At 49.5% G+C, this 12,115-nt stretch overlaps 1 long non-coding RNA gene across 1 annotated transcript; it reads left to right on the top strand.

The window, feature by feature from the left end:
* Positions 1–885: 885 nt before the first annotated feature.
* On the top strand, positions 886–8,932 carry LOC130191848 (uncharacterized). The gene is made up of 3 exons (XR_008831268.1): positions 886–985; positions 7,723–7,769; positions 8,580–8,932. It is a non-coding gene; the product is annotated as an uncharacterized LOC130191848 (long non-coding RNA).
* Positions 8,933–12,115: the final 3,183 nt, after the last annotated feature.

Raw genomic sequence — 12,115 nt, 5'->3', positions numbered from 1 at the left:
TCACACAGACACACACACTCACACAGACACACTCACACACACACAGACACACACACACTCACACAGACACACACACACACACACTCACACAGACACACACACACTCACACAGACACACACACACTCACACAGACACACACACACACTCACACAGACACACACACACACACAGACACACACACACTCACACAGACACACACACACACACTCACACAGACACACACACAGACACACAGACACACACACACTCACACAGACACACACACTCACACAGACACACACACACTCACACAGACACACACACACTCACACAGACACACACACACACACACAGACTTCTTCTTGCTGGTGCTTCTGTGAACAGTGAAGTTTCCGTGGTGAGGACGTTTCTTCTAATCCGACTGTGTTTGCAGGAAGCGGGCAGTGTGGGGGGGGGGCAGTGGGCAGGGGGTGTGGGGGGGGGCTTTAATAGCCACAAATGGGTCACATCCTCGAGAGCTGCGTTCACTTCACTACGTGTTGCAGCTTTTGGCTTCATGCAGAATCTTTAAATTCGGTATATTTTATAAATATATATATATAATATATATTTATATATATATGTATTTATTATATATGTATATAATATATATGTATTTATAATATATGTATATAATATATATATGTATATTATATATATGTATATATAATATATATATTATATATATATATTATATTCATATATATTATATATACAGTATATATTATATATAAATATATATATATATATATATATATATATATATATATATATATATATATATATATAAAAGATGTTGAACATGTGAAGGATGTAATAGGAGACACGCGTGTTGTTCTCATTCTTCAGTTCCAGGCCTCGGTGAGGAGGCGGGCCGGCCGCCATGTTGGAGTCTGGGCATCTGTGTTCTTCCTGCTCTGCTCCTCCTCATCCTCGTCTTCATCGCTGGACTCTGCCTGCACTCAGGTGTGTGTGTGTGTGTGTATTTCCTAGTTTTAGTGCATATAGTCTGGAATAGTTCTGCATACTTTTTTTCACAATAAAAGCATCTGGTGAAGTATTGAATAACGTTAAAGTGTCCTCATGCCACGATGTGTGCACATGTTTCATTACATTTAAGGTTGACACACACACACATATACATCAGTGGCGGGCCGTGGGCCTGGGGCCTGGGCCTTCAGTGAGGTCCTACAGTCCCACCCGAATTAATCCACCTCTTATTACATCATTATGATGCCATGGCTCTTGACCAGGGCTCAATGCGTCCATCGCGGCGTAGTATTGGTAGATCGCATGACATTAAAAACAATTGGCCCGCCCCCGTCATTTTCTCTATAGCACGTCTTTGTTCATTTATTAAACTAAACAGCCGTCTGATGTTGATCGTATCTACACAACAGCATGTCATTTCTCTCGGCTCTCCGTCTCGCCCGCTGCAGAATGCGCGCATCATGACGGAGAAAAAGAAGAAAAAAAGTCACTTGCACTCGTTTGTTCACTAAACAGGGCATTGTCGCACCCAAAGCAGATTTCAAGTATATGCTCGACCAAATCGACATCTTCTCCTCCTTCCGCCATTGTGGGTTGAAAAAACAGCTTTGTAGTCCGCGAATTAATTCCTTTATCAAATTCAGTTTCCTAGTTCTGAGGTTCTGCATCTACCTGCCCATAGGACCCGCCTCTCAATATTGGTAATCCAATCAAAAGACCTGCAGCACTCCGCCTGCTAGCTGGCTCCTGTGCCGGTTCCGGGGCCTTCTAGAAGGCCTAGAGGAGCCAACTCTAAAGCTGATTGGTTGACACAACATTGTCATTCCCATTCACTTGAAGCTACCAGCGCTCGCAATGTTGATTCTGAAGGCCTAAGGGCAGATGTTAGCCCCCTGGCAACACACGATGGCTGAATATGATTGGATAAAAGATCTAACATAAAGACCAGCCCTCCAAATCTCAACCTGGGTCTGGAAGCAGTGCAACCAAGAGGAACGCTATGAAATTAAGAGAATAACTCTTACTCTGGGAAATAATTGAATACATATTTGTGGAAAAATATATTTAGAAAAAAATATATATTCTGATGATGTTTAGGCCAGCAGAGAAGGCCTTGCACTCACACATACACACACACACACACACACACACACACACACACACACACACACACACACACACACACACACACACACACACACACACACACACACACACACACACACACACACACACACACACACACACACACATTAAACTCATTAAGTTAATCTATTTCTCATTTATTTGATTCCCAAGAGAGGAAAACAGAGATCCTGGAGTCCTCCACTAGATGGAAGCGTCTCTTCTTCCCACATCCTGAACAAACTGGATTCAAACCAAACTTTATTGAAGTGTTTTTATTTTCCACTAGTCATCCACTCATCAAATAAAGTGACTTTTATTTCTAAGGTTTGAGGAACAGGAAGTGAAATAACGATGATTCTGATTATTTAAAATATTTAGGATTAAAAGTAAGAAAATCTCGAAATGCAGGAGAACTTTTATTTAGGAGGAGGCCCGAGGACCATCGGCCTCCTCACGCCTCCTCCTCACGCCTCCTCCCCAGGCCTCCTCCTCACGCCTCCTCCTCACGCCTCCTCCTCACGCCTCCTCCTCACGCCTCCTCATGCCTCCTCCTCACGCCTCCTCCTCACGCCTTCTCCCCACGCCTCCTCCCCACGCCTCCTCCTCACGCCTCCTCCCCAGGCTTCCTCCTCACGCCTCCTCCTCACGCCTCCTCCCCAGGCTTCCTCCTCACGCCTCCTCCCCACGCCTCCTCCCCACGCCTCCTCCCCACGCCTCCTCCTCATGCCTCCTCCTCACGCCTCCTCCTCACGCCTCCTCCTCACGCCTCCTCCTCACGCCTCCTCACGCCTCCTCCTCAAGTCTCCTCCTCACGCCTCCTCCTCACGCCTCCTCCCCAGGCCTCCTCCTCATGCCTCCTCCTCAGGCCTCCTCCCCACGCCTCCTCCTCACGCCTCCTCCCCAGGCCTCCTCCCCAGGCCTCCTCCCCAGGCCTCCTCCTCAGGCCTCCTCCCCACGCCTCCTCCCCACGCTTCCTCCTCACGCCTCCTCCTCACGCCTCCTCCCCAGGCCTCCTCCCCAGGCCTCCTCCCCAGGCCTCCTCCCCAGGCCTCCTCCTCACGCCTCCTCCCCAGGCCTCCTCCCCAGGCCTCCTCCTCACGCCTCCTCCCCACGCCTCCTCACGCCTCCTCCCCAGGCCTCCTCCCCACGCCTCCTCCCCACGCCTCCTCCTCACGCCTCCTCCCCAGGCCTCCTCCCCACGCCTCCTCCCCACGCCTCCTCCTCACGCCTCTTCCTCACGCCTCCTCCTCACGCCTCCTCCCCACGCCTCCTCCTCACGCCTGCGAGGGGCCGGCGGTGGGCCGCACGGCACAGCCCGACAGGGCCGACAGCGCCTCCAGCAAAACACAAGGGTCGGCCATGCTGCGGCGGCGGGACTCGAACCTGTGAGAGGGAAGCCCGCAGAGAGAGAGAGAGAGAGAGACCTGCAGACGGAGCTCGAGCTGCGGGGAAGAAGTGCGCCTTGTTGCTGCGGACACAAACAAGTCTGGCTTTCACTTTCACTTCCTGGGCTGCGGTATGGGGTCAGACCCGGACCCGGACAGGGTCCTGGGGGCGCGTCAGAGATCACCTGACCCACCTGTACAATAAAGCATTCAGAGCCAGAGCATCTAACCCAGGTTAAAACAGCGGATCAGGACCAGCTATGGAACCAGCTGAAGGTTTAAAGTCCACACTAGAGGAGGAGTCGGGTACTGCAGGGCTGGGCATGGATATTATTATTATTATTAATAATAACAACAATAATAATAATAATGATCATAATAATGATAACTAGAATGGGCACTCGGTAGAGCGCATACCTTCGCATATCACAAGATTGGGCATTGAATTATGAACATTTTGGCATTAGTTGCATGCCAAGGGTGGAGGGGTTTGCTTCATGACGAACAACATGTGGTGCGACCCCAAGAACATTAAGACTCTTTCTCGTTCCTGCTCGCCGAACCTGGAACATCTGACGATCTCATGCCGTCCATTCTACCTTCCCCGGGAGTTCAGCTCGGTCATCACCACAGCCGTCTACATACCACCACAAGCGGACACCGACGTAGCACTATCGGACCTACATGATGTGTTATGTCGGCATCAGAACAAGTATCCCGACGCGGCTGTGGTGGTGGCTGGGGACTTTAACAAGGCAAACCTAAAAAAAGTCATGCCGAACTTTCACCAGCACATTACGTGTGCTACCAGAGGGGAAAGAACGTTGGACCACTGCTATACGCCATTCAAGAGAGGCTACAAGGCTGTCTCTCTCCCTCCGTTCGGAAAATCAGACCATGCCGCCATTTTTCTGCTTCCGGGATACCGGCAAAAGATCGCGCGGGAAGCGGTAGTGACGAGGAACGTGAAGCGGTGGTCTGACCAATCAGAGGCTGAGCTACAGGACGCTCTGCGTGTCGCCGACTGGGACATGATCCAATCCAGTTCCAGTGACGTCAGCGAGTTTGCGGAAGTAGCAATGAGCCTCATAGCAACGCTAACGGACACCATCGTCCCCACGGTAAAAGTTAGGGTCTTTCCTAACCAAAAGCCGTGGGTTGATAGATCCATCCGTGAAGCTGTGAACGCCCGTACTGCTGCCTATAACTCCGGTCTTGTATCCGGCAACATGGGCAGTACAAGGCAGCGGTCTATGGACTGAGGAGGGCGGTGAAGGAGGCCAAGAGGAAGTACCGAGACAGAGTGGAATCACAGATGGAGCAGCGCGACACCAGGCGCCTATGGCAGGGGCTACGGACTATCACAGACTACCAGAGCAGACCCCGCGCTATGGTGAGTGCCGACGCATCCCTAGCGGACGACCTGAACTCATTTTATGCACGGTTTGAGGCTAGCAACAACAGCGCTAGCTCGCCGCTAACAACAACACCGTTAAGCGTAGCGGTGAGTTCTACCGCTGGGGATGAACACACACTCTCTGTGACCGAGCACAGTGTGAGGAGGGCTCTGTTGAGGGTGAACACCAGGAAAGCTGCAGGTCCAGATGGCATATCTGGGCGAGTACTGAAGACCTGTGCTAACCAGCTAGCTCCAGTGTTCACCACAATATTCAACCTCTACCTGGCTGAGTCCGTGGTCCCCGCCTGCTTCAAGAGATCCACTATTGTCCCTGTGCCCAAGAATGCTTCTCCAGCATGTATGAATGACTACCGACCGGTGGCCCTCACCTCGGTGGTCATGAAATGCTTTGAGAGGCTGATAAAGGACTACATCTGCGCCTTCCTCCCTTCCTCCATGGACCCGCTGCAGTTTGCTTATCGCCCAAACAGATCCACAGATGATGCTGTCTCCCAGGTACTGCACACCACACTCTCTCATCTGGACAGCCAGAGGGGGCTATGTGAGACTGCTGTTCATTGATTATAGTTCAGCTTTCAACACCATAGTCCCTCCAGACTGGCCGGCAAGCTGATTGAGCTGGGACTGAACACCCCCTGTGTGCTTGGATCCTGGACTTCCTGACCGCCAGGCCACAGGTGGTCAGGGTGGGCAGACACACCTCCAAATCCCTCACCCTGAACACAGGATCCCCAGGGTTGCGTCCTCAGCCCCTACTGTACTCCCTGTACACACATGACTGTGTGGCCAGGTTCAGCTCAACACCATCATCAAGTTTGCGGATGACACAGTGGTGGTGGGCCTGATCTCCGACAACGACGAGAAGGCCTACCTGGAGGAAGTTGCTGATCTGTCACTCTGGTGCCAGGACAACAGCCTCATCATGAATGTCACCAAAACTAAGGAGCTGATTGTGGACTTTAGGAGGGTACAACAACAGAGGACGTACTCACCACTGGGGATTAACGGGACTACTGTGGAGAGGGTGAGCGGGTATAAATACCTGGGAGTCCACATCACCGAGGATCTGACATGGTCAACAAACACAGACACTCTGGTGAGAAAGGCAAGGCAGCGCCTCTACCACCTCAGGCAGCTGAGGAAATTTAAAGTTTCCCAGAGGATCCTTCAGTCCTTCTACTCTGGAGCTGTAGAGCGTCCTGACAGGAAGCATCACAGCCTGGTTTGGCAACTGCTCCGCTCAGGACAGGAAGGCTCTGCAGAGAGTAGTGCGTTCGGCTGAACGCACTATTGGAACTACACTCCCCACCCTGCAGGACTTGTACACCAGGAGGTGCAGAACCAGAGCCGGCAGGATCATGAAGGATCCTCACCACCCCAACAACAGACTGTTTCAGCTGCTGCGGTCAGGCAGGCGCCTCCGTAGTCACGCTGCAAGAACAGAGAGACTGAGACGGAGTTTCTTTCCTCAGGCCATCAGGACTGTGAACTCCGACCTCACCAGGACCCCCACATAGACCCACACAACTGCCCCTCTTAGGCACACACACACACACACACACACACACACACTTACTGTAAATATTGTGTTGTTTTTTATTGTAAATAGTGTGTTCTTGTTGCCCTTGCACATTCCTGCTGAGCATTGCCACTTTCATTTCACTGCACACCCTGTGTGTGTATGTGACAAATAAAACATCTTGAATCTTGAATTGGACAAAAATGTATCGTGCTATGGTAAAAAAAGACCTTTCCATAACCTTGACCTTGACCTTTGACCCGATTGATCCCAAAATCTAATACAATGGTCCCCGGATAATAACCAATCATCCCACCAAATTGCATGCGATTCAAGAACATTTTGACCTTTTCATGACCTTTGACCTTGACCTTTGACCCGATCGATCCCAAAATCTAGTCAACTGGTCCCCGGATAATAAACAATCATCCCACCAAATTTCATGCGATTCGGTTCAATACTTTTTGAGTTCTGGGAAAGATTTTGACCTGTTCATGACCTTTGACCCGATCGATCCCAAAATCTAATCAACTGGTCCTCGGATAATAAACAATCATCCCACCAAATTTCATGCGATTCGGTTCAATACTTTTTGAGTTCTGCGAAAGATTTTGACCTGTTCATGACCTTTGACTTTTGACCCGATCGATCCCAAAATCTAATCAACTGGTCCCCGGATAATAAACAATCATCCCACCAAATTTCATGCGATTCGGTTCAATACTTTTTGAGTTCTGCGAAAGATTTTGACCTGTTCATGACCTTTGACCCGATCGATCCCAAAATCTAATCAACTGGTCCCCGGATAATAAACAATCATCCCACCAAATTTCATGCGATTCGGTTCAATACTTTTTGAGTTCTGCGAAAGATTTTGACCTGTTCATGACCTTTGACCTTTGACCCGATTGATCCCAAAATCTAATCAACTGGTCCCCGGATAATAAACAATCATCCCACCAAATTTCATGCGATTCGGTTCAATACTTTTTGAGTTTTGCGAATAACACGCATACAAATAAATAAATAAATAAATACACGGCGATCAAAACATAACCTTCCGGCATTTTCAATGCGAAGGTAATAATATAACAACAACAGTTATATATTAATAATTAAAGGGGTGTAGCTGCTTTTAAGTTGTTTTTTATTTATTCTTTATAACTTTATTATTTCTGATAAACCTGGTACGTCTACTATAATAATATACCATTAAATATAATTAATGAATAACTAATAGATCTCCTTTTGTTTACTTCAGGTAAACAAGCTGTTTGCTGTCATCCACAGAGTCAGAGGGTCACAGAGGTCAGTGTGAAGACCACGGCTCTCCTCTTCCTCCTCTTCCTCCTCTCCCTCCTCTTCCTCCTCTCCCTCCTCTCACTCATCTTCCTCCTCTCACTCCTCTTCCTCCTCTCCCTCCTCTTCCTCCTCTCACTCCTCTCACTCCTCTTCCTCCTCTTTCTCCTCTCACTCCTCTTCCTCCTCTTTCTCCTATTCCTCCTTTTCCTCTTCTCATCCTCTCCCTCCTCTTCCTCCTCCTCTTCTTCCTCTCCCTCCTCTCACTACTCTTCCTCCTCTTTCTCCTCTTCCTCCTTTTCCTCTTCTCATCCTCTCCCTCCTCTTCCTCCTCTCCCTCATTTTCCTCCTCTTCCTCCTCTCACTCCTCTTTCTCCTCACCCTCCTTTTCCTCTTCTCCATCCTCTCCCTCCTCTTCATCCTCTCCCTTTTCTCCATCCTCTCCCTCCTCTTCCTTCTCTCACTCCTCTTCCTCCTCACTCCTCTCCCTCATCTTCCTCCTCTCCCTTTTCTCCATCCTCTTCCTCCTCTCCCTCCTTTTCCTCCTCTCCCTCATTTTCCTCCTCTCACTCCTCTTCCTCCTTTCCCTCCTCTCACTCCTCTTCCTCCTCTTCTCTTCTGTTAATATCAGTTTAATGTTTCACTCTTTGTGTCCTTATTCGTTCCCTTCTTCTTTTCCTTCCCTCTTTCCTTCACTGTTAAAGCGTTGACCTTTGACCTCCATAACTTAGTGACACACTTGTATTGAATGGGTCATCTTTCTTCACAAAGGTTAAACATTCTCTTTGTCTTCGTGAACATCGTGTGTTCCGTCTCCAGGAAGAGTCCCTGCACTACTCCAGCCTGAGGCACGCTCACAAGCCACGCCCCACCGGCCGAGGAGGCACGGGATTGGTCGAAGACGACGTCACGTACTCGGCAGTGATGAGGCGTGAGAACGCGTCACGTGACCTCAGGTAGAGCTGTGATTGGTCCAGAGAAACACTGGGAGACTTTAATTTAAATAAAGAACTCCTTTAATCTCTTTTATTACGACGTTAATCTATTTCTCTTTTCTTCTCATCTAATCGACTGAATGATGCTCTGTACTTTTGCTTCTTTATTATAATTAACGTACAAATACAGCAGAAAAGTTAAAATGTGACGAGACAAACTCACATCACGGTGAAAGTATATTTATACAAACCCAATATATAATATTTAATACGCCGCATCCACTGTGTCTCACTTTGTTGTTTTAATAAATACTTTATGATTTATAAATCACAGCTCCTCTTGTTCATGTAATGAGTAGTATTAACCTGATTTATACGGCTCTTTGTTCCTGAAGTAAGGATGACATGTTTTATTCTCTGATAAAAAGATGAATTTTCTGTAAAAACAAGATCAAAACATTTTAAAGCGTTCAGGTGCAGCACATTTATTAAGATGTCATCGCTCATTTGCATATTGAGGAAACTGATGACGTCATCGCGGAGGCTCTCCCCAATGCACCACTCAGTCGTAGAGCCGGTCGCGGTTTCACGGGTAACGTTTCTGCTCGGCGGCCGGCCTGGTGACGACAGAGGAGTAGATGACGTGGTGGCAGTCCTGGTCCTGGTCCTGGTTCTGGTTCTGGTCCGGTGGAGTCCTGGCGGGTCTCTCCCTCCAGTTCTGTCGACCCAGAGAGGCGTAATGGACCGCCTCCTCCGGCGGAGTCGGACTCTCGTGGACCTGCAGCCGCTCTGCAGAGACACAGGCGGTGACCACGGGAAACACAGCCGCCGGCTAACGGTGTGACGTGTTACCGGCTAACGGTGTGACGTGTTACCGGCTAACGGTGTGACGTGTTACCGGCTAACTGTGTGACATGTTACCGGCTAACGGTGTGACGTGTTACCGGCTAACGGTGTGACGTGTAACCGGCTAACGGTGTGACGTGTTACTGTATAAAGTGCCCGTGTTACCGGCTAACAGTGTGACGTGTTACCGGCTAACGGTGTGACATGTTACCGGCTAACTGTGTGACATGTTACCGGCTAACGGTGTGACGTGTTACCGGCTAACGGTGTGACGTGTTACCGGCTAACGGTGTGACGTGTTACCGGCTAACGGTGTGACGTGTAACCGGCTAACGGTGTGACGTGTTACTGTATAGTGTTACTGTATAAAGTGCCCGTGTTACCGGCTAACAGTGTGACGTGTTACCGGCTAACGGTGTGACATGTTACCGGCTAACGGTATAACGTGTTACTGTATAAAGTGCCCGTGTTACCGGCTAACAGTGTGACGTGTTACCGGCTAACGGTGTGACATGTTACCGGCTAACGGTATAACGTGTTACTGTATAAAGTGCCCGTGTTACCGGCTAACGGTGTGACGTGTTACCGGCTAACAGTGTGACGTGTTACCGGCTAACTGTGTGACATGTTACCAGCTAACGGTGTGACGTGTTACCGGCTAACGGTGTGACGTGTAACCGGCTAACGGTGTGACGTGTTACCGGCTAACGGTGTGACGTGTTACCGGCTAACTGTGTGACATGTTACTGGCTAATGGTGTGACGCGTTACCGGCTAACTGTGTGACATGTTACTGGCTAACGGTGTGACGTGTTACCGGCTAACGGTGTGACGTGTTACCGGCTAACTGTGTGACATGTTACCGGCTAACGGTGTGACATGTTACCGGCTAACTGTGTGACATGTTACTGGCTAATGGTGTGACGTGTTACCGGCTAACTGTGTGACATGTTACTGGCTAACGGTGTGACGTGTTACCGGCTAACGGTGTGACGTGTTACCGGCTAACTGTGTGACGTGTTACCAGCTAACGGTGTGACGTGTTACCGGCTAACGGTGTGACGTGTAACCGGCTAACGGTGTGACGTGTTACCGGCTAACGGTGTGACGTGTTACCGGCTAACTGTGTGACATGTTACCGGCTAACGGTGTGACGTGTTACCGGCTAACTGTGTGACATGTTACTGGCTAATGGTGTGACGTGTTACCGGCTAACTGTGTGACATGTTACTGGCTAACGGTGTGACGTGTTACCGGCTAACGGTGTGACGTGTTACCGGCTAACTGTGTGACATGTTACTGGCTAATGGTGTGACGTGTTACTGGCTAACGGTGTGACGTGTTGCCGGCTAACGGTGTGACGTGTTACCGGCTAACTGTGTGACATGTTACCAGCTAACGGTGTGACGTGTTACCGGCTAACGGTGTGACATGTAACCGGCTAACGGTGTGACGTGTTACCGGCTAACGGTGTGACGTGTTACCGGCTAACTGTGTGACATGTTACCGGCTAACGGTGTGACGTGTTACCGGCTAACTGTGTGACATGTTACCGGCTAACGGTGTGATGTGTTACCGGCTAACGGTGTGACGTGTAACCGGCTAACGGTGTGATGTGTTACCGGCTAACGGTGTGACGTGTTACCGGCTAACTGTGTGACATGTTACCGGCTAACGGAGTGATGTGTTACCGGCTAACGGTATGACGTGTTACTGTATAAAGTGCCCGTGTTACCGGCTAACAGTGTGACGTGTTACCAGCTAAGGGTCTGACGTGTTACCATATAAAGTGATAGTGTTACCGGCTAAAGGTGTGACGGTGTTACCGGGTGGTGCGGTGGACGTGGTCCACGGCTGCAGCTCGGTGTCTTCACGCCGCTCTGCTGGAGATATTTGATGGACAGGTTGAAGAAATTCTTTCAATTCAACTTAAAATGTCAAAGAAACGTTCAAATGTACACGTTTTGATAAAATCAGGGAAATAGGTCTGATCTGGTCGGGGTCAGGGTGTAGGTCAGGGTCTGGTCAGGGTCTGGACCTGTAGAACCAGTGACATCATCAGATACCTGCAGGTCTGTATTTCTTGCTGCTGCACTTCAGGCTGGTCAGCAGGACGCAGACGGCGACCAGCAGAAAGACCACCAGCTCCGAGCCCCCCACCGAGACCAGCAGCACGGCTGAGAGGGGACGGGAATTCTGTCATGATCTGTGGTGATCTGTGATCATCTGTAATGATCTGTGGTGATCTGTGATGATCTGTAATGATCTGTGGTGATCTGTGATCATCTGTGGTGATCTGTGGTGATCTGTGATGATCTGTGGTGATCTGTGATGATCTGTAATGATCTGTGGTGATCTGTGGTGGAGGTTCAGTGTGGGGGGAGGGGCTGACTGACCGTTCTCAGGTCTCTTCTTCTCCTCGTCTGACAAACACAAAGCAGATTCATTCGTTCACCGTTAAAAGTTTATCTCCTAAATGTTTTCCGTCCTTTTTTTTTTTTTTAAAGCATCCGACCTGTTTCCATGACAACGGCCGTTACCGGCGTGCTGGTGGTCCTCTGGATGGAGGTCGGCT

The sequence above is a fragment of the Pseudoliparis swirei genome, chromosome 1 (assembly GCF_029220125.1).
Source record: "Pseudoliparis swirei isolate HS2019 ecotype Mariana Trench chromosome 1, NWPU_hadal_v1, whole genome shotgun sequence".
NCBI classification, from domain to species: Eukaryota; Metazoa; Chordata; class Actinopteri; order Perciformes; family Liparidae; genus Pseudoliparis; species Pseudoliparis swirei.
The sequence above is the reverse complement of the archived record's forward strand: the minus strand, read 5'-3'. Positions and strand labels throughout refer to the sequence as shown.